The sequence below is a fragment of the Pinus tabuliformis genome, chromosome 6 (assembly GCF_031772625.1).
Source record: "Pinus tabuliformis cultivar Carrire ecotype Pingquan chromosome 6, CPIR1, whole genome shotgun sequence".
Taxonomy (NCBI): Eukaryota; Viridiplantae; Streptophyta; class Pinopsida; order Pinales; family Pinaceae; genus Pinus; species Pinus tabuliformis.
In genome coordinates this window covers 1272156553-1272180296 of record NC_142292.1, presented here as the reverse complement: position 1 = coordinate 1272180296, position 23744 = coordinate 1272156553, and the positions used below count along the sequence as shown (strand labels likewise).

Here is a 23744-nt window from a genome sequence, read left to right as displayed (position 1 = left end):
TTTTGCACTCAAAAAAGCAGTTTGCAACTTGAGAGATTTGATCCCTCTCAATGCATGGTAGATCCAAGGTTAAGATGGATCTAGGTTTGTTTATATCCAAATACACTTTAGGCCACTTTGCAGTTCTTGATTTGATTTAATTTACTAGTACTGAGATGAACCTAGTGCTTACTTCAGCACCTAGCCTTCCAATGCACCAAATGTCCAGTATTCTAGAGACATTTTCCATCACCAAAATATGGTACAAATCGTTTTCATGACATTCTTAGACAATAATTCTTTGATGTGTCACCAAGTTGACCTATTTTTTTCTAGGGTTTAAAGTAGATGGGATACATCTAAGATAAATGCATATTCTCTTATTTGAGTCTTTTATTTGAATCACCCTATTATATGTGCTTTACTGCACAAATCGAGCGAAGATTTTGGAATGAATCAGATTGGAAGGATAATGCTAAAAAATGTTTCGTCACAAATAATAACTCTCCTTTATATTTATTTTTTTCACTTTACATTACATCAGAATCGACATTAAATTGTGTTGTGCTTTTAGTTAGTTAATAGAGCTGGTATTTTTAATGTTGACATATGATCTTTCTTACATTACGCCTAATGCCTACACATCTCCCCCATATTGAACTGTATAGTGCCTCTTGGCGCAACCATCCTACATCCATCTTAACCTCAAATCTATTAAGCACCTAAGAGGGATCAAATCTCTCAAGGTGCAAACCTCTTTTTTTAGTGCAAAACTTGAGGAATGGTTTGCACCTCGAGAGATTTGATCCCTCTTGGCGCTTGATAGATCCACAGTTAGGATAGATCTACACTGGTTTGTAAATAAGCTATGTGACAATATTATGGCTTATCCATAATTCATTTCACAGTGAAAATATTTTATATTTTTTTATAATTTAATTTTATAACATTTTTTAATTAAGTTGAAAATAAAAAATGGCATGTTCGATAAATATCAACCCTTTACACTGACTATTATTAAAAGTATTCTACAGATATTCCATATAGTTTAAATTGCTCTATAGTTATATATTAATTATTGATAACTAAATTGATTGCCTAAAAATTTGGGAGGACTAGCAATAAGGGACCCAGAGTCAATGAATTTAGATATGGGAGCAAAGCTAGTATGACAACTTCTTACGGAATCACAGGGAGGTGGAATGCAACCTTCCTCCGAAAATATTTTCGTAAAAATCAATTAATAAGACTTGAAGAAGCATCATGGATAGACCGGGGCTCTAAAATATGGACGTTGTGTCGAGCAATCTACAAAGCTAGAGAGTTTCCAAATCTCCCGTCAATGATTCTTAGACTCTGGATCCAAATTCAGAAATTTGAAAAGGTTGATCAAAAGGAAACACAACCAAGTAGGGTCTTCGCTAGCTAACAAAGGTGCAACCATAGAACAAGGAGAGTTAATCATGGACCATGGTGTCCCACCTATAGTAAATATCCCATGAATAAAAAGCACAATCTGACTTGGGATTTAATATCCCAATCCCTTCAGCGTTGGTGAAACAATCGATTTAAGAATTGTCAGGAAATTAAATGTTTGCATGAGGAATAATTCTTTGGAAGTCTAGAGTTAGCGGCCTGCAACTTTGATGTAAAGTATTAGAGACCTCTCCATATGTGTCACCGAGGACGAAGGATCCATGATCCCTGTCAGGTGGAGGATTTATTTGATTTTATCAATATATAGTGCTATAGTTGAGCAAGCTCGCACGCAGCGTATATTGAAAGCCTTAAACTTGATTGAGCCCACGCGCTGTAGAGGCTCAGTGATGGCAAATATTGCCAGGGAATTGCAGTACCAGGAGGATGGAATTGAATGTGAGCAAGTTGTTGCAGGCAGAAGCAGTTTGGGAGTGACCAATTATAAATGGAGGTTCACTGTCCTAGACATCTTGTTGAGGTGTAATATCACAATTCCATGCAGGGTGGAGCATTAAATTCAGTCGGAATGTGATGAAGACCCGAAGGCACAAGTGCCATTGAGCTTGTCATACTTGGCAACCCTCATATGTTAGAAGGGTGAAAATGTAGCGTCAAAAGCTTGTTCCCATTTCATATTGGTTAGTCAACAACTCGAGACATTGCAAGTCGATGTCGATCGCTCGCAGATGATAGTGGAGAGGTTGGCTTTAAAAGTGGACCACATTGACTTAATTGTGGAAACAACAACGCTGGGAATTCTTAAGGAGGTCTTTGGAATTGCAGATAGTTCAGTACGAGGAGAGCAAGCAAGGCAATGACATGAGGAACTATTGGACCAAGCCATGAATGAGTACCCACCTCATCAAGTATAGTTTGTTCAACCAGGACAAAAAGGAAATTTTGAATTTGGGCAAGCTAGTAGTGGTTGGTCTTTAATGTTTTCTTATGCTCTGCAAGTATATAGTGTATCAAGGAGTCTTTTGGAGACTACAAAATAAATGTTAGGAGTGTCGTTAGTAGTTGGCTAAGTAGAAGCAAGACTCTTTTTGTGAAATTTTGGAACAATGAAGATGTAGATCTTTCTCTGAATGTAAAGTTGTTCCTTGTTTTCTAATTGAATTAATATAAAATACCCTTTCTTAAAAAAATATATATTGATAGCTAAATTGAAATAGCCTTTACTCTAAAATATACACATTTGAATTTAAAAAATAAAAAATTTGCCTATAAACAAATATTTCTTTCATACTTTGATGAAATTATTTATGTAATTATTCTCTCTTTATATATATTTTATAACTTTACAAAAAATAAAATAAAAGTATGGTGTAAATAAAATGAATTTATATGTATCTACGAGGTGTATACTAGTAAAGTTTGAGAAGAGATACTCAAAAAACCTTACCGTGTTGAAAGTTAAATTCATAATATTGTTAAAATGTAACTAGATTTAATACTCTTAAAATCTTTACAACTAAAATTAAAAATTCTAACAAATGATTATAATTGAGACACAATTTTAGAGACTTCGCAATTTAAATTTGTAACTCTAGGAAATTTTGATTCATGCAACTTACATCCCATGTCAATCTCATGCACCAGTTTGCATCCACCAAGTCGACTGGATGCACAGTAATGAATATTAAATGAGTACATCTCTTCCTCCAGACTTATCATCTACCCTCTCAATATGGGCTTCGTACAGAGAGGGCAATTGGAATGAGATAGAATCCAAGGGAAAAGGTATTGTGTGTGAAAATAATGCAAGGCAGGCAACAGAAATGCAGCCCACTCCCTATTTTGAAAACATCGAGACAAAAAATGCACCTGTCCAATTCTCTTGAACTGATGTAGTAAATAGTTTTCTCCACGAGAATAAGTACCCCTCCACTATAGTTTTGTTCTCCACTACCATCCACGATGCCAACCACATATGCAAAGCACACCTTAAGAAATAAATTAAAGCAAGAACTATGAAAGTTATAGTATCCCCATACTTGTCACTGGGAGTCATGAATTGTAACAAATGTGTATACAATAATATTGAAATCGCATTTATGACAATTAGAGTGCATGCACTCTATAGCGGGTCCATCGTTGATATGACTAGTTTACGACAACTCCCACCAATCCCAATGCATATTAGCTTATTGGATATTTATGTCATTGATATTTTTGCGGATTTATAGTGTAAAGTAAAAGAAATGGCTTCTTTATATCTATCATGCATTAAAGGTAGTTTTTCATCACTTGAGTCAGTGAGCGTTAATTCTCAATTGTCCACTGATTCTTAGTACTAGATAAGAAGTACATAAATAATTTCTCAGTACTAGTAGGTGTTATAGTTCTTGCAAGTACTAAGTTAGACATTCTCAGTACTAGTTCATGGTTTATTTATTTATTTATATCCAAATACACTTTAGGCCACTTCACAATTCTTGCTCTAATTTAATTTACTAGTATTGAGATGAGTATATCACTTAATTCAGCACCTGGCCATCCAATGCACCAGACACCCGGCATTCTAAAGACTTTTTCAGCCACCAAAATATGGATACGAATTGTTTTCATGACATTCTTCGACAATAATTCTCCGACGTGCCACCACACTGAACTCTTTTTTTCTAGGGTTTAAAGCAGATGGGATACATCTAAGATAATTGCATATAATCTTATTTGAATTTTTTATTTGAATCACCCTATTATACACACTCTTCTACACAGATCGAGCAAGGGGAGATAATGCTTAAATATGTTTCATCCAAATAATAGCTCTCCTCTATATTAATTTGTTTACTTTGCATTACATTAGACCCGACATTAAATTGTGTTGTGTTTTTAGTTAGTTGTAATAGAGCCAGCATTTTTAATGTTGATAACATTACACCTAAAGCCTAGACATCTCCCTAAACTAAACTATAGAGAGAGCGTCTCTCGGCGCAATCAATTTAAAAAAATTAATGATTAAAAAAATAAAATGAAAACACTTTAAAAATATAATAAATTAATAATCAATATAAGAACCATGACAAATATATTGAATTAATCTGTCCGTTGAGTGATGTACCTCAGCCTCCTATGTCGACCCCGTCATTTAACATACCTCAGCAATAACGGTCAAGTCACTATTATATTAAATCCCAGTGAATATGAATAAAAAAATTAAAAGACCAAGAAAAGGACCATTAGAGATACCAATGAAAATATAAATTAATGCAAACAACTATAAGAAATTAGATTGAATTGTTATGTATAAATATTTGGAGAGAAGCATTAGAAAAAGGGAAAGTATAAAGCCACTACACATAATTGATTAAAGGTGAGAACTAGATAATCATTAGGAAAATAACTAAATAACCGAGGAATAATCAGGCCGAATGTGATAGAGACCATTAAATCTTATCGTTGTAGAACATGTTAATGAGAATCCGAAATACAGTTCACAGAATCCGAGATACAGTTCAAATTGGTGCAAGATTGTCAGCTGGCATGAAGCAAAAAGAGGTTCGTATGGATCTTCTTGTGTTTTGAGACAACTTTGGCATTATATTTCCAAGCCAAAACAATATATGTTCAAAGATATATATCATCTACCGAGGGATAATTGCTCACCGATTGCTAACTTCTAATAGGAAAATTAAGAAAATACAAGTGGAAAATCAGAAGCAATACTTATAAAATGGCACCTTTATTTACATTAACAAAGTGATCTATGGTTATCCAGTCTTCCTCATACAAAAAGTTTAAAGATGAACTTCATTGTCACAGAGTTATGCCAGGAATTCCTTCTAGGATGGAAAAAAAAAAAAAAAAAGAGAAATATAAAGGTAGGGACATCCCTTCCAGAGTATACCATATACAGAGGTTCCCTGAAAGAATAATCTTGTTAGAGTCTGAAGTGCTAGTCGTGTTTTGAATGGAGGACCGATTGATTTGCAATTAAATTGTGATGTTTCAGATTCCTTTAAATGTCTAACAAAAAATTCCTCAATAATACAATCAATGTAGCCCAAGTATGTCTCTAATTGCACTGCTGGACCACAAGGCCAACAAAATTATTTTCCTGATTTGAAAATGATAAACTAAAGAACCAAAAAAACCCTGTCAAATGGAAAACAATTGTTAAAAATAAATACAGTGGAACTAAGCATTCCTGTATCATCTGAGCTGTGCATTTTTCCCTCGTACAAGTGACCATCTGAGCTCACCAACTAGTCAGTTTTTTGTACAAGCTCCACAATGGTGCACAATATATTTGTCCAATCAGGAGCCAGTAGCATCTGTAATATCCTCTGTTAAGAATAGCACAAAAGAAGCTCAACTATCCACACCAATAAACCCCAATAGAGCAGCAGTAAGGCTGTAGAACTGATAAAAGTCAACGTATTGAACCTAGATTCCATCTCATTCCTGGTATAACATGTGAAATTTGGTCAAAATTCTTATCTTTCCATGATTCCATCAAATATCCCAGTACGCTCATCAATTGTAGGCCTTGAAAACCACTTCCGAAGACTCATCTCTTTGATGACGTTGCAAATGCAGTTCATAGCTGCTTTATCCTAGCTGGGAATAAATGCACATTTAATTGTAAACCAGAATCACTTTGGCTTTGGGGATAATTGAGCAATTTCAAGAAGATGTTTATGCAATGCCTGTGGTTTTGAAAAGAAGGGGCAATGGTCACTGCCCTTAATCTGAAACACCTGTTCTGGAGGATTTGATTTTAACATGTTTTCCTGAATATAAGGCGTAATGGCTTGATCATCAGGTGCCTCAATGAAGAAACGCCGCACGGAGCCATAATTCTCTTCAGTAAGAGAGAGTTTTTCTAAAAGTGGTGCAAATGGAATAGGTCTCATTGAGACTGAAGCCAATGCCACATCCTGTTGCAAATGAAAATAAAATGTTCCATCAAACCTAATGTCGCTGCAAGATAGCTCAAAAACAGGCTCCTGGATATCTTTCATATCCATGAAGGAAATTCATCGTTTAACGATGTACACATGCACTAAGGATAAACAAGATAGCATATGAAACCTCAGCAAATATAAATCAGAAAGCTCAAACCAATACAATGAATTGAAAATATATACAATAGCAACAATTATATGGAAGAAAGTTCATCTACATAGAATTAATGGAAATAGTCAAAAGAAAAGCATCAACGATTTGTACCTACTCTAATGCAAGATGTTATAAGATTGAATTTGCTTAGGAGTTGTTATTTCACCCCATGAGAAGTCCAATTCACTCAATGCATGCTCCCTGAAGCTTTACAAATTTTAACTTTAGGTAGGTCTGATTCGATGTTACTCCACACTTCTTGAGTGTCCACTTGTAAGTAATAGCTCCCAACTTAAATCAGCATGGATTTCCCTTTCGCAGATGATGAATATAAGTACACGGTGAAATATTGGTACATTCTCTTTTGGAGTTCATGTCAAAAGATTGGATACCAATTTTTTCTTGTTGTCTGAAGTATTTTGTTAAATACGCATCCTTCTAATAGCATGCACTCAAAAAGACTCAATAAATAAGAAAACATAACAATGTTTCCACATTAAAATTTCAGGCACGAAAATTTCCATTTTCAAATATTACTAACAATCATTTGAAAAAGATGCCAATCAACGACTTTCATTCATATGATAACAGCATTAAAACAACCATAAAGTGTTACAACCGAACGTATGGCTACTTAGTTGACCAATGAATATGAACTGGTAAACCTTCAACCAGGGTTTGAGTACATGTGTTTTAGTGCCTTTTTGGTGCAATAAATAGCATTCTTTATTTTGGTTTTACAAATAGCACACTCAGCCCTTAGGATTCCTTGTGTCATCTGAAATAAATGGCCATGGCTCCCGGGGGGGCAGTAAATGGAAAGCCAATGCCATAATTAACACCTGTCAACACTGGTAACTATGCTAATACCTATCAAATGATATCATTATTAAATTAACAAGCAAAAACTAAACTTCCAGATGGCCCATTATTATTTGTTTGACATGTGGTATCATCATAATCAATAGTAGAAATGTAAACCTTATGCACCATATAACTGCCCATGACTAAATATAAAACAGTGATGGTAGGAAAACTCCAAACCCTCGTGTCTAATCTAGAGAGAGGGCTCAAGCCTTATTAAAATCCCTGTCAAAGTGAAATGGAATGGTAATAGTCTCAAAGATTTTTCCCTCTTGGGAACAGACACAATGGCTAGCCTACTGTATTTCAAGACTCACGTTGTCCTGGGAAGCAAGGTTTGTGTTTAGCAAGATGTAGAACAAAATCCCAGTCTCAACTTTAACAAATGAGACATGAAGCCTGTCATGTCCCCATTTTTATTCTTCTCCATAGTACAGCTAGGGTGGATTTCCAGGACAGGGGATGGCCAGGACAATGGAGCAGGTTTATGTCATCAGGGGTCCCGATGGAGTTTTGAGGGGTTTTTATGAGATTTGATGGCATTCACTTGGCATATTCCATCATCAGCATAGTGTGTCTTTCATTCCGTTGCATTCCAACAACTTTCAAAAATCAGCATAATTATTGGGCGTAACTTAATAATTATGCTCGAGGTGGCATTCCGGGGAGATTAATTGATACATGATGAAGATCTACATGATGAGACTTTTGGATGGGAGTCTCAGTGACCTGAGGAGACATGGTGGCCAATTTACCTTTTTTCCGCATTAAAAAGAATATTTTAATTAAAATAAAAGAGGGAAAAGTGCTCCATGATTAAAATAATAATAAAATAGAAGATTCTAGAGGGGTCCATCAGATTTATAAAAGAGGAGGAGGCCATTGGAGGACATCTTGGTTTTGATATTATTTCTTGTATGTGAGGTTGAGAACCCGGTTCTCTACTCCAGCAGTAGCCCCAAGACGGAAACCCTCGGGTGATTCAGTGAGAGTGGGCGAGCACCCATCTCTTCCCTTGGTGAATCCATTCAAGGTTCACAGGTTGCAGTGTATTGATTTTTCAGTTTGTTTTGGAGGCCGATTGTGGCATTATTGTAGATCTGTCTAAGGCCATTTATCTCAGCTCTATGGGTTGTATTTGCATGTAAACCCCAGTTCTTCTAATATAATAAAGCTGAGAATTTCCTGTTCATTGTGTTATGTGATTGCAGTGCTTTATTTGCTTATTTTTACATGGCAATCTTCTGTTAAATGTATGATAAATTTTATGTGAAGAGCTTGTTCCAAATTTTTCTCATTTGGGACATTACAGTGGTATCAGCATTGGTTTTCCTGCCAGCCTGAGGGTTTATTGTAGATTAATTTTGAAACAAGGTTGAGGGCTTCAGGAGGAACTAGTTTTCAGTGATCTTCCATAATGACCCTAGCTATAATCTCGTCAATTTCAATGGTTCTCCATAACCACCCTAGTTGACCATGCAGAGAAATTACTCGTCCATCATTGAGTTTGATTTGCAGTTGGCTTTCAAATCATTCCACCACATATCGAAGAAAAATATATTTGCTGGGTTTTGCCAAATGAGCATGAAATGTTGTGCTAGTCAAATTTTTAATTTTTTGTGGAGGTGAACTTTAAAGAAACCGAAACCCTTGAAGTTGCAGTATCATTTTTTAGGGTTTCTAATATAAAAGTGGATTTCCAATTGGGGATCAAATTCTGAAATGTCATAATCAGTCTCCAGATTAATCGTTGTCAAAACTACCCAGATTTGAAAGATTCGTGTTATTGAAGGGAGTCACCATAGTTATCAAGCCGCATATATTAAAACTTGTGGGGCGCATCGGGCAAGGTGGACCACTAACCATTGTGCCGAGGATCAGGTGGGCCGTGTGGGGGCCGTGGTGAAAACTCTCATGTGCAGTAGGCCGACGGCACATCAACAAGTGAGATGAGATCATTGATTTTGGTAGGCTGTGAAGCCTCACTTCGTTCGCAGAGAAGGTAGAAGATCGAAGGCCCTCTTCAGACCGTGTGGATTTTCTTGAGGAGGCCAAGCCACAAGAGGGGCCACATACTGCAAGCAGTGCCAAATCTAGTCGTTGCTTCATCGAGGGGAGGGTTTGGTGCCACATAAAGCCTAAAGATTCGAGATAGTTGCAAGTGAGTCTCACGCCCGCACAGACGACATTTCCACATAATCATTGCCCAGTCACGGAGAGAATATGTGGATGATCGCATTCCCATGATACAAGTTTGTCATTTGTAGCAAGCGACTTGTTGCACAGAGATCAGATTGACCGTGTTGGGATCGATGGAAATATTTATCTGGGGAGCCATCACATGTTAAGACACATCAATCACATTCGCTTCAGTTTGTGACATCGAATTCTTATGGGTGCAAAGCGTGTTCAGGGCCAAAAAGCTTGCAAAGCCATAAACCGTCACCGAGGAGTGCATCATGTTACAGAAGGCTACCATTAATTTGGGAAGGAGGAACGAACTAAAAGTAGGTGACCGTGTTCTTAAAAGAAGCCGAGTTGCTATTGCTTTCAATGGCTTGAATTGAATTGCTCTTTAGGGATCAATCTTCCTCAACGTTAGGGCCGTGGGGATTGATAAATGTAAGCTGGTTCTTTTGTCGTGTGTCTTTCTCTAAATTTCACGCACAAGAAATTCTGGGCATATATCTCATTCTCAATCAAACATTCCAGATTTGAGATCAAATTCCTGAATTTTGAGGCACATTTCTTGAACACTGTTGAGACAGTCCCTCATAGCAACCGAATTTCTCTTGCAATTATCCTTGTCATGATGGTTGAATTATTAGCTCAAAAGGGAGACAAGTTCTTCTATTTCAGAATCACGACCACCTGCAAGTCCTGGTCCGATTTATGGTATCTGAACCACAGCCATTTCCATGTGCGCTGACTGAATGTTGTCACTTAAGGGACTGAGTTTAGTTTTCTAAGAGCTGTGTGGGACAAATTCCATTGCTGAAGGTTGCTAGAAAATTCTGAGTAGGCCACCAAGATAGCCGCTAATACCATACCTGTGTGTATAGAGCCTAAAGGCCAGATTTCCAGTGAAGGCTCGAGTTGCTGGGAGCACACTGCTGAGGAAGAGAAGACTGATATGCAGAAGGGAGCTGTCTGGAGCAGAGTACAACCAAGTTGAGTATTATTCTTCATTTCCAGAATTGCATGGACCAAACACACAGTTGAATAAGTAGTTCAACTTACATCAGTTCTGAGTTTACATTGCTGGTTTTATTCCACCTTGGCTGATATAATGGAAGCTACTCATGTGACAAAATTCCAGGTCCCTTTATTTTATTTCCTGTATTCAAATTCATATCAACATTGTATAATCTACCTGAGCTCAACATATATATATATATATATATATATATCAGTTGAGAATATTTTGAGGTTGCAATAATTACTATGCCTATTTTATTTGGATTGAAACCGTGAAAGTACACCTACGGTAATGATCCTATGATATGTTTGTCAAACTCACTGAAAAACTCAGAAAATGGTGGTTATTGGGGAAAATTTCCGAAGGGGAAATTGACAGTGGTATCATTTGTATTTCTGGGTACAACGTAAGGCAGTTTATAATATTCTAACGCATCATTATTCCCCACAGTATATGCCTACAGCAGTCTGTCCTGAAACTTTTTGTTAAAATACCTGAATGAGAAATTCAACAAACTCATTATCATAGTTGTACTTGTCATCATTAAGCAAAACATGGCTCAAGCCTTCATAGGTTCCCTTAATAAAACAGCAGCTGCCAACAGCAGACCCTTCTCAAAGGGGGTCTATGCCAATCTTCAGAGAGAACACCCAAAAGATGTGCAGAAGGGGCAGGAAATAGGGCACAAAATATTTGCACTTGGGACTGATTTGAAACATATGAGGGTCACATGGAAAGTTCTTTTCAAACTGGATGAACTAAATGCACTCCTTTTTAAAGTGAACCAGTTGGAAGGGTGAAAACTGATTTGGGCGCTAAAACCAGCTATGTTTGCTCTAATACAACCCAAGTTCATGGAGGAACCTTGTGAAGGGGTCAGACTTCCAGTTGCCTCTTGTCTTAGTAGCATCATGATGCTGACGACCCCAATAGCTCTTTACAATGATGATGTTATGAAGAGAGCTTTCAGGCTGATAGTAGAAACTTTCCAGGACTTAAACAACAGTGCAGGCTCTACCTTTGGGAAGAAGCTTGATATTCTAGGAGACATGGCCATGACTAGGACTTATGAGATCTTGTTTGATCTGGAGTGTGACGATTTGACCCTACAGATGTTCCAATGCTTCTTCAGCATTAGGAAACATCATCCTAACAGAGTCATAGCACACATGCAGTCCATCTTGTACTCATGTATGAGAGGTCGTGATGCCATTTGTCGGGAGTTGCAGTCTCGATTGTTGTCTATTTGGAGGAGAGAGCAGTTGTTCTCACCAGCTGCTTATGATCTATCCGAGAGTTTGCTTGAGCAGAACATTGGGCTATTCAGGAGATAATTTACTAGGGAGGAGCAGCTCAGGTTTTGGGGCTCATGCAGCAAGAATGAGATGAGGTAGATGGGACTTTGCTTCATCTGCAAAGGACCTTGGGGACCTGACCACTCATGCTTGAGTGACACTGAGGAGATGGTAGCGGTAGAGCAAGGGGATATTCTTTATGTCTGTCAGGATAAGGACTCTCGTTGGACGAGTATGTGGGTTCATACGATGATACCTTAGAGGAGCATGAGCAGTCATATGGAGTTGATGACAATAGCCCAAATATGCATCCATGTGTGGTAGAGGAGTACAAGGAGCAACTGATTGTTCCCATGTGGGAAAGAGATCAGGGAGCAGATGAGCGGTTGATGATTCAGCATAGAGAGCACATAGAGGAGCATGAGTCATGGCGAGTCATTGACATCAGGCTAGATTCATATGATGAGCAGTTTGTGGGTCCTAGGAGAGACATTCAGGATAGTGTGTCACCAGTGATGAGTCAGCATGAGTAGCATATGATGGAGCGTGAGTCAGATGAGGAGGATGAGGTGAACAATATGCATGATGAGCCATTTTGGGAGAGCCTGTTAGAGGTTCATATTGAACCCATGATGATGGAGGATGAGCAGCCACCCTTGGGGCCAGTCGTTGATGAGGAGCAGACAGATGTACAGACAATTGGCAGGGAGATGATGTTCGTTGACACTTGTCCTTAGGAGATGTTGAAGTATGACAGGACAGTTTGGCAGGAGAAGAGCGGGGAGTTTCCTATCAAGCGAGCGAGATGGCAGTGCATACATCTTTGGGTCTACCCATTGATGAGGTGCAAACAGATGTAGTGGCAGCTAGCCGAGCTGCAACATTTTCAGGCAGCAACCCTCTATGGGAGTACATAGACAAGGCTTGCAACACAGTTTTGCTACTTGTACCCATTACAAGGAGAGAAGCAGGACTTTCTCGATGGATATTGATGACCAACCAAATAGGGCAGCATGAGTTGAACATGGACCAACATCATCATAGTAGACTTGTTCCTTACACAAGAGTCCATGACCTAGATTGGCGAGAGATCATGAGTTGGTATCCTATTGATGGGGTATCATTCTTAGTCAGGAGCAGTGTATTGCAAGAGCCCTTAGAGGTAGGGGATATTACATGCTCCAGTCAGCAGCAAAACGAGGGTTGGCCACTCATCAATATCTTAGCGCAACATCAGTATGGTGAGACTGATCTTGGGGTATGCCAAGGATTGAATTGGAGAGAGGTGATGAGTTGGTACACAGTTGGTAGGGCAGCATTCACAATCGCAGCTACAGCACAACAGCATTAACACCCCTTCTTGTGGCATTGGGATACAGGGGGATCTATTGGCAGCAGGTTAACTCAGAGATGGACATGGGATCCAGGTATTGGAGGATCCAGTCATGTTTTGATAGCTTGGAGACGTGACGTGGACCAGTGGTTTGTATGGGATCCGGGCATTGGGTCTCAGTGGCGTTGGGCCACCAGATTGGTCCACAAATTTGGATTGCTTGAGGGCAAACAATCTTGGGGCGGGAGGACTATCATGTCCCCATTTTTATTCTTCTCCATAGTACAACTAGGGTGGATTTCCAGGACAAGGGATGGCCAGGTCAGTGGAGTAGGTTTATGTCATCAGGGATCTTGATGGAGTTTTGAGGAGTTTTTATGGGATTTTATTACATTCGCTTGGCATATTCCATCATCAGCACAGTTTGCCTTTCAATTCATTGCATTCCAACAACTTCCAAAAATCAGCATAATTATTGGGCATAACTTAATTAATTATGCTCGAGGTGGCATTCCGAGGAGATTAATTGAATGGAGCACCTCAGTGTAATAGCTCATTGGAATCGGAACGAGAAGATCTACATGATGGGACTTTTGGATGGGAGTTTCAGTGATCGAAGGAGACATGGTGGCCAATTTACCTATTTCCCGCATTAAAAAGACTATTTTAATTAAAATAGAAGAGTGAAAACTGCTCCATGATTAAAATAATAATAAAATAGAAGACTATAGAGGGGTCCATCAGATCTATAAAAGAGGAAGAGGAGGCCATTGGAGGACATCTTGGTTTTGATATTATTTCTTGTATGTGAGGTTGAGAACCCGGTTCTCTATTCCAGCAGTAGCCCCAGGACGGGAACCCTCAGGTGATTCAGTGAGAGTGGGCGAGCACCCATCTCTTCCCTTGGTGAATCCATTCAGGGCTCATAGGTTGCAGTGTATTGATTTTTCAATTGGTTTTGGAGGTCGATTGCAGCATTGTCTGAGGCCATTTATCTCAGCTCTATGGGTTGTATTTGCATGTAAACCCCAGTTCTTCTAATATAATAAAGCTGAGAATTTCCTGTTCATTGTGTTCTGTGATTGTAGTACTTTTCTTATTTTTACATTGCAATCTTCTGTTAAATGTATGATAAATTTTATGTGAAGAACTTGTTCTAGATTTTTCTCATTCGAGACAATACAAAGCCAGTTGTCTAGCTTGTTACTATAAATGCCTTAGCTTCCCGTAAGGCACCAGAGTATCTACCCTTGCAGCTATGTTCACCTGAATGCTTCCAAAGAGATGACTAACTTATTTTTCTAGATTGGTGGTTCTTTAGATTGACACGGTCAATGATCTCCTAGATAGATAACCTGATCAACTCTAAGGTCATACGGTATACCTTACAAGAAAACTGTGACATGGCTAAAAGTTCTCCTAGCAAAACTTCTTGCTAAAATCTAGGATCAAAACCACAAGAAACTCCACTTCAATTGTGAAAGTAATACAAAAAATGACCAATCAAGATCTTTACACGTGAAGAATGGGACAAAAGCTTGCTTTCTTTTACCTCAATAAGAACCGATGTACAAAAAAGATTGTATAGAGAATCAAAACATGCTAAAGCAATTTAATCTTATTCTACCATACTGAGCTTGGGTTGATTTCCAAGCCTTAAATTTTCATAAAAGAGTTACAGAGCCTATAGAAGCATTTCTTGAAGATATCAACTACCTAGTCCATCTTTAGATTAATCCATCGTTTGAACGAACTTGAAGGTCCTGAGATATAAAAACCCCCTTGGTAAATTGGACAAATTCAAAAAGAGATTGACACTTGTATTCCCACAGTGAAGTTTGGCACAGCATATGTGAAGGTGCTCTGGATGTTGTCAGCAAAGAGACATCACATTAAACTAGAATCAAACTTGAGACGAAGATGGGTGAAGAATATTATGGTGAACAGTCTTATAGTTCTCAGAGTTCTCAGGCAGAGAAAAAGAATTCTAAGTAGTATGTTTGCACATTGGAAGATGTGAAGTTAGCTGAGCCATTACAACTGGATGGACTAAAAAAAGACCCACTTTGGAAAAAAGAAAACGAATCTAATTGGCCTAAGATAAACATGTCATTGATGGGTGTTATCACTCATGAGCCTGAGACATGAAGAAACTCTTGGGAATCAGATTTGGAAAAATGTAAAGCAAGGTTGAATTATGTATTTATAAATAATACTTTATCTCTTACTGTCAACTGGGTTTAGCCTGGGTGGTTGGGAGGAATGATTGTTATCCATCCCACCTAGTTTCAATTCCATAAAGTGACATGTTGAGCTCTTAATGAGTATATCATTGTAATGGCTTAGATCCTCGTTATTGATCAGCGTTGAGCCCTGAAGATTCTAGGGTTTACCATGTCTACCATCCTCGAAATGAGGGGAAGTACTTGGGGCTTTTCCCCAGGTATGTAACCTAGAAAATAAATAAATAAATAAACTTTAGAACTTACTGACTTGCTAAAAGGAAAGAAATCCATAGGTTGCAAATTGGTTTATAAAACCACATACAATGCAGATGACACCAACGACAGGCATAAGGCTCAAGTTCTAGCCAAAGGAAGTACATGATCGAATGGGAATGACTATGATGAGACATTCGCTCCTACAACAATGATGGTCATAAGTCAGATAATCATGGCATTAGCGTCTCAGTTTGGCTAGAAGGTTACCAGATGGAAGTCAAAAGAGCATTCCTGAATGTTGACTTGGAAGAGGTTGGGTAGATGGAGCATCCAGTTGAATTTGAAGTGGAAACAAAGAAGCACTTGGTCTACATATTGATCAAGTCATTGTATGGTTTAAAGAAAGATGCTTAAGCATGGTACACCAAGACTGACGAACATCTTATAAATAGAAAATTTGTTTGAAGTTCTTAAGATCCAAACTGTTAATTTTAGATAACACTGGTATGTTCTATGTTGTAGAACAATTTAGCATCCCAATGACAATTTTCAATTATATCCAGTAGCAATCACATTGACAGTAAATGCAGATAGAACATAAAAATTAAAAAACACGTGCAGAAGACAAGGCAAGACAAGGGGACACAAGATTTGGCAAATGCCAAGGAAAACCCCAATGTGGGAAAACCCTTTGATCAAATCTTCTTATTATTATTCAATAGTTCAGCAGAGAGAGAGAGAGTACATAAATCAAATTCACTTGCCCAATAGTCAAAACAACCCTGTCAAAATCAACAGTGAACAACAATCAACTGCAGCCCTAACCCGAAAGTCAATCCTGGTCAAATCAGCACCAAAACATCCTCCAAGCAGCTCAGTCAACAGCAGCCCAATTCGGCCTTCAAGGAGAGTCAAAGTCAACCCAAAACAGTTTGGTCAAACCTAGTCAAAGGAGAGAGAAACACTGCGGTAATTTTTTGCGGCCAAATCTAAAGTCAATGCAAAAGTCAACGCTAGTCAAACTACCCAAAACATTTCGATTTCTATGCCCAACAATTTAGCCTAGGAAATTCGAAATTCTTCCCTAAAAACCGAAGCAAAGAAGGCCAAATGAGCCCTAGTCAACGCTGGTCTAATTCTCTCAAATTTGGCCTGCACTTAACCCTGAAATTTTCAACCTCCTGGCACACGTGCAAAGAAGAGAGAGAGGCTTCCCAAGTTGTACGAACCAATCAAGAGAAGAGAGAGAGATGAAATGATGTGGGGAGTGATGTCCAAATGAGGAGAGAGGTCACTCCTATTTATACAATTCATTGAGAGTGAGGAGACACATCCATTGGGCTTTCATGTACCATCTCTGTAATCACTGCTATCTCTGCACTACTCTGCTCTACTGAACCATGAAGTAATAATGAAGAAGAAGTGATCGAGAGTGAGTCATAAGACCTTACCACTCTCCACTGACAAAAGTCAGTCTTTGATCCTAGATCAAGTTGTTGAACACCATGCATCCTCGTCATAGGGAGTACGACAGTACACGATGCGTCCATCGGTAGTGCTATGATCCCTAACCATCTTTTTCCAACTCATTGGCCAAATGAGAGGTACTTCCCACGAGTCCTAGACTTCATGGGTAGGATGTGTGCTAGGGCATTGGCAAGAGAAGGTGAACCACTCATCCTACTCATATGCCATAAGAGAAGGTGAACCACTCATCTTATGCATATGTCAATCGTAGGGGAAGGTGAACCACTCACCCTACATACATGTGTCTGCAATATATGGACACACATCAAACTCTCTTCTCCTCTTCTATTTGGTCTTGGCTCGCACAAGTCTAATGGAGGAAGCTCGCTCAAGGGTCTAAAGCTTCAGGATGAAGTTCGCACCGAACTAGGGTTTTCTGATTCAAGTCATTGGCACAGTACTGAGCATTTGGGTCTCTGGACGCTGGCACACAGTGGTCATGAGAGAGACTTTGGGTCCTTGGTCGCTGACACAGAGTCTTCATGAGAGCGACCGAGAGTCTGGGTCAGTTTGGTCCCCGGTCGCTTGCATAGAATGGTATGGGAGCGACCGAGCTACCACAGTCGCTATCATGCAGTTCACAGAGAGCGACCTTATCTGTCATAGTCACTTGCACAACTCCTCCTCCCTTCGATCGGGACTCCAAGATGAGATTTCAGTATTCCGAAGATTTCGCTCAATGACAGAAGTGTTCGGCAACAGGCTACAGGTAGTGACAATACATTATAGTTATCTGAATCAGAGTTTTGATGTTTAGATGCATTTCATGGATATTCTAGTTTTTGTGAAGATATGGATCATTGTACTCTCTTTTGCTGAATCATTTGATGACAATCTATTAGAAGAAGATTTGCAAGGGTTTTCCCCATAGTGGGTTTTTCCCTGGTCTCCGACCAATCCTGGTGTCTCTATGTGTGCATGCTTTTCTTCTCTTGTTCCTTTATGTTTCGCTGCATTGATGATGATGTTATTGTTCTTTCTACATAGTTGCATATGCTGATGAATAATGATGTAAATATGTATAATGTTATGATGCTATCGGGTGAACTTAATGTAGTAATGAAGAAATGCAATTATCAAAGCAATGAACAATATATCCCTATGAAAAATTAACATGGAATCAAAGCTGGGATGAAGAAAAGCCATGGAGATCACCCCCATGGAGACACTTTGGATGGAAGCAAGAAGAGGATGGTAGAGACCTAAAAGAATCCTAGGGTATGAAGGAAACCCTAGGTTGTTAGTGCATAAGGATTTGATGGTTAGGGTTAGAGAGACCATGGTTTATAGAAAAGACTTTAGATTTGACGTATGAAACTCTAGCATGGTCTATGTGAAAATGCTCAAGCACTTGGGACACATTTGATGAAGCCCTAGATGGCCAATTGTGGACTATGGATAGTGATGACTCTTGAAGGCTGGTTCAAGAGGGAGAGGATCACCTCTCATTGAAGATAAGTACTCCTTGACTTATGATGTTTCTTTGTGTATTTACTCTTGTTTAGACTTATGGATCTGATTATTATGATTATTGTTTTGATCATTGCTTATACTTCTTGCATGTATATTTGAGTATATGGATGTATCTAACCTCCTTGATGAGATGTGATAAGTGGATCCCTCTTAAGGATCATTTGAGATGCAGGAAAAGAAAAGCTAGATCTGGAAAGAGGTAAAGAGGCACTTGATGAAAAGGTGACAAGCACTACAAGCTGCCTATGAGAAGGTGCACAGGTATTTGAACACTACAAGGTATGAAAGGTATATTGTTTCAATGCTATGGATGACTAGGTAAGCCTCATGGTATGTTGAGAATGTCTCCTTCGCAAATGGCTCATGCTTACATATGAAAGAGATTTGGATTTATGTTTCCTACAATGAAATGGTGCACCTGGTATTGAATATTTCGATCACGATGATCTTGATTTTATGAGGCTACTTATTGTTGATCTCGGATATAGGTGGTATAACTTGATGTTTGGCTAACATCTATTGTTCTTAGAGATCCTGATTCTATGAAGTAGGCTAGTACCTTGACTCTAGTAAATGATACTCTTAACACTTGACATGCAGTTGACATGATGGATCTCTTATAGAAGGTTACCTCATTGACACTGATAATGCTTGTGATAAGCATGATGAAAGTATGTTGACACTCATGTTGTTCTGGTAAAGTTTTATTGAATGACCCGACTTCGTCCTATGATAACCATGATGATAGAATTATGAGATTGATACTCTAGATCTTTTATTAACCGTGGCCATGTCTTTGACAGTAATTATGGCATATGGTAAAACTAAATGCCCTAAACCTGATGGATTGACTTGATAGAAGTGATTGTGTTCATGATCTTTGAAGTATGTTGTCAAACCTGTACAATGTCCCTATCATGTGAATCTAACCTTTGATGAAAGACGGATATCATGATATCACGTAGTAGCTTACGTAAGCATGTTATGACCATGATGGGTATATGTTTGATTTTATGATCTAGTAGATTTGTTGTTGCATGAATCTAGTAAAGACATATTGATGACATGAAAGAAGTCGAATGAAGTAGATTCTCAGTCAAAGGGAGAATCTCTTCTCAAGATTCTTACTCTTATTACGAATTGCATTATGTACTATTGAAATATGATTTATGTGCACCTGACATCATTGATCTGCAACAAGGTCTCAGATCTGAAGCTTGTACAGAAATTAGGGTTTCTTCTCTGGACGCAAGCATAGAATTGGGAATACTCGTCCCTAGACACACGCATGCTAAGGCCAAGGTAGCGTCCAGGCAGCTAAAGTCACTGCCATGTTAACTTGATGAGAGCGACCAAAGGTTTGACTATTGTTGACCATCATCTAAAGATTGTTGAAGTTGTTTGAACTCTGAATCAAGATGTTCACCTGGAGGATGTCAGTTCCACAAATAAGTAGCAGATACCCGAAAGATTTGAAAGCAGGGAAGTTTGAATGTTTACATGTGACCATGACATATAGATATGTCATTGTGTTTGAAGTTTGTGCTATAAGAGTTTAACAAGATTTGGGTGATTGATATATAAGTGTTGTATGATGTCTGATGATGACCTAAATCTCTGACTCAATGATTGAGATATGTCTTGGACTATAGATCTCTTTATGATAGCAAATTTAGATATTGACACGATGTCTAATGTTTTGACTTGATCACTGATGATTTGCCTTGATGACAATGATATATGAGCATAGTAACTTCCAACGACTTGTATTATGGAAATGACTTGATTGATATTGCATGGTTGATGACAACCTATTGGCATGATAATAGATGATGTCATGACTTGATGAAAGCCCTACTTGTCATCTGGTTCAAAGAATTGACACTGAGATATTGATGACTTTTGATATTAGTATTGATCTGGTTTCTAAACTTTGATGAGCTAATTTGATTGCACAATAAGGATTTATGAAAGGTTGATGGTTTGGTAAAGTGTTATGGTTACAGTGAGCATTGCATGAAGCAAGCTCCCCCAATCCAAATATGTCTACATTGACAGTTATCTGACGAAGCCGGATGATGTGTTGATTCAAGCCTTTACCTCAGAAGTGTTCCAAGGTATGACTTTGATTTTGATTTTTGGTTTTTATATACTGACGATTTGCTATTGTCAGGTAAAGAGCCTCTGATGATATAAGTAAGAGGGAGATGGCTTCTGAAGCTCGTAATAATGTATCATGGCATGATGAATTGATTTTTGAAGTTGGGAAAAGATAATCTATATTGTGAAGCTATTAAAGAAGCATTGAAAAGTGGAAATGCAAATCCTTGGACACTCCAATTTGAAGTTCAAGATATTGTTGAACTTGACATGGCATCCGACAATTGATTGAAGCATTGATGTTATGTTTTGAACATCCATCTGTATAAGTATGATGTGCATAGAACCTGAATAAGTTCATGATTGAGCCGCTTCATACACATTGTCGTTAAGAATCCTTCGAGATGTTTGCATGATATGATCTATTCTTGGTCTGAGATATTCTTATGATATATGACTATATGGAGATGCTAATGTTGATTATTGATGAGCACATATGAGTGTTGCCTTAGTATGAAATATGACATGATGAAAGGTCTGTGACACAACCGAGGTTGAGTATGATGTTGCTAGGATGACTAGCTATGAGCATGTTGAAGAATCTCCTTAGAGAGCTTTATAAGCATGATCTGAATATGACATGGATACATTGCGATAATAAAGAGTGGGTTCTGATTGACAGAGAATGCCATATATATATAGTTGGGACCGCGATACTCTCATATATTGAGACAGTGCAGCTGTGCGAGACAAGCTTAGGCTTGTGGTTGGCACCTCCTTGAGAGGGAGGATGATTATGGTATCCTTTTGTGATTTATATGATTATTTATGCTCTAACATGATACTTGATTTGATGTTCTGTATAAACAGGGGACAATTGTTATTGATAGGTGATGATTACTTGATACAAGCACAATGATGAGTATGATGAGAGTAGTGTTGATCGAGGACATTGAGCCATACTCTTCCCCCCTGTTTGAGCTCAAAGGGTGAGGAATTGAGATAGAGGGCTCCTGGGGTTGAGGGAAATCTGGACAATAGGGTATCACCCCTATCTGTTACCCATAGGGTTGGAGTAGTAGCTCACCCTATCTTGGTCTTTGCAGAGTATACCCCAATTGGCATCATACCCACAAGCCAGGCTTGTTGAGAGTACCGCTCCTCGTCTGGCCAACGAGTTGAGAGTGTACATGGGGTTGTACAACCCAAGGCAATTATGATGCAGGTGTTCTACCACTTAACTATTCAAGTTCATTGATGGGAAGATCAGTAGGCAATAGGATGGTTTGAGTAGTAGCTCTCCTATATCACCTATTGCTCAATATGGGGTCGTAGTAGTAGCTCCCCCATGAGGTTTCGAGTTGAGTAGTAGCTCCCCAATATGGTTGCAGGTTGAGATGTGCTCCCTAATGATACGCTCTCTGATGTTGATGCGGGTCGTAGATCAGACTCCCCGCTGATATTTCTAGCTAGTAGCTCGATGACATTTCCAGGTAGTAACCTGATGACACATTTTCGGGTAGTAGCCTGATGACATTTCCAGGTAGTAGCCTGATGACACATTTCCTAGTAGTAGCCCGATGACATTTCCAGGTAGTAGCCTGATGACACATTTCCGAGTAGTAGCCTGTTGACATATTTACGGGTAGGTAGTAGCCTGTTGACTGATATTTCGAGTAGTATCCTGCTAACAAATATTCCAAGTAGTAGCCTGCTGATAGAGATTCTGGGTTGGAGCTCGATGAATAGAGGGTGGTAGCTTAAGCTCCCCTCCGGTGGCGAATTCTTCTTCTTCTAGATTCAAGAATATTCAGCATATGAGCAAGAACAATCAAGAGATAAGCAAGAATAAGCAAGAGATGTACATTGATTATCCAAGATGATGAGATACTTGAGATCGGACTTATGTCATGTAGATCGATGGTCCGATATTAGTAAGTGGAATTCTCCCTAGTTGAGAGGGTGTTAAAATATGCAACTACGTTCAAATTCCACTTTGGACTACTCATTTGATGGAGATGATGATTGCATTGAATTACTCTTTTAGAAAGGACCAAAATCGACCTAAAGATCACCTCATTTGGACAAGCGAAAGTTGAGTTATGAATTATTTTATTCATACATATATTCTGGATCAAGTCGACCCTATGTACATGTACCAATGGACAAGTCAAGTGGCACCTCATGGAAGCCTATAAATAGAAGAGACCTCAAGCTCATTTGGACACACATCAAGCTCTCTTCTCCTCTTCTATTTGGTCTTGGCTCGCACAGGTCTGACGGAGGAAGCTCGCTCAAGGGTCTGAAACTTCAGGATGAAGCTCGCACTGAACTAGGGTTTTCTGATTCAAAGTCACTGGCACAGAACTGAGCATTTGGGTCTCTAGACGCTGGCACACAGTGGTCATGAGAGCGACTTTGGGTCCTTGGTCACTGGCACAAAGTCTTCATGAGAGCGACCGGGAGTCTGGGTTAGTTTGGTCCCCGGTCGCTCGCACAGAATGGTATGGGAGCGATCGAGCTGCCACAGTCGCTATCATGCAGTTCACAGAGAGCGACCATGTCTGTCATAGTCGCTCGCACAGCTCCTCCTCCCTGCAACCGGGACTCCGAGATGAGATTTTAGTATTCCGAAGATTTCGCTCAATGACAGAAGTGTTCGGCAGTAGGCTATAGGAAGTAACAGTACATTACAGTCATCTGAATTAGAGTTTTGATGTTTAGATGCATTTCATGGATATTCTAGTTGTTGTGAAGATATGGATCATTGTACTCTCTTTTGCTGAATCATTTGATGACAATCTATTAGAAGAAGATTTGCAAGGGTTTTCCCCATAGTGGGTTTTGCCCTAGTCTCTATGTGTGCATGCTTTTCTTCTTTCGTTCCTTTATGTTCCATTGCATTGATGATGATGTTATTGTTCTTTCTACATAGTTGCATATGCTGATGAATAATGATGTAAATATGTATAATGTTATGATGCTAT

The 23744-nt window shown here is 38.8% G+C and overlaps 1 pseudogene across 1 annotated transcript in view; it reads right to left on the bottom strand.

The window, feature by feature from the left end:
• Positions 1-5390: 5390 nt before the first annotated feature.
• The window catches only part of LOC149263291 (putative methylesterase 11, chloroplastic), a 142986-nt pseudogene continuing 124632 nt past the window's right edge, over positions 5391-23744 (bottom strand). The window contains exon 5 of the transcript XR_016259247.1: positions 5391-6344. The product of XR_016259247.1 is annotated as a putative methylesterase 11, chloroplastic (transcript). The remainder of the gene's footprint in view (positions 6345-23744) is intronic.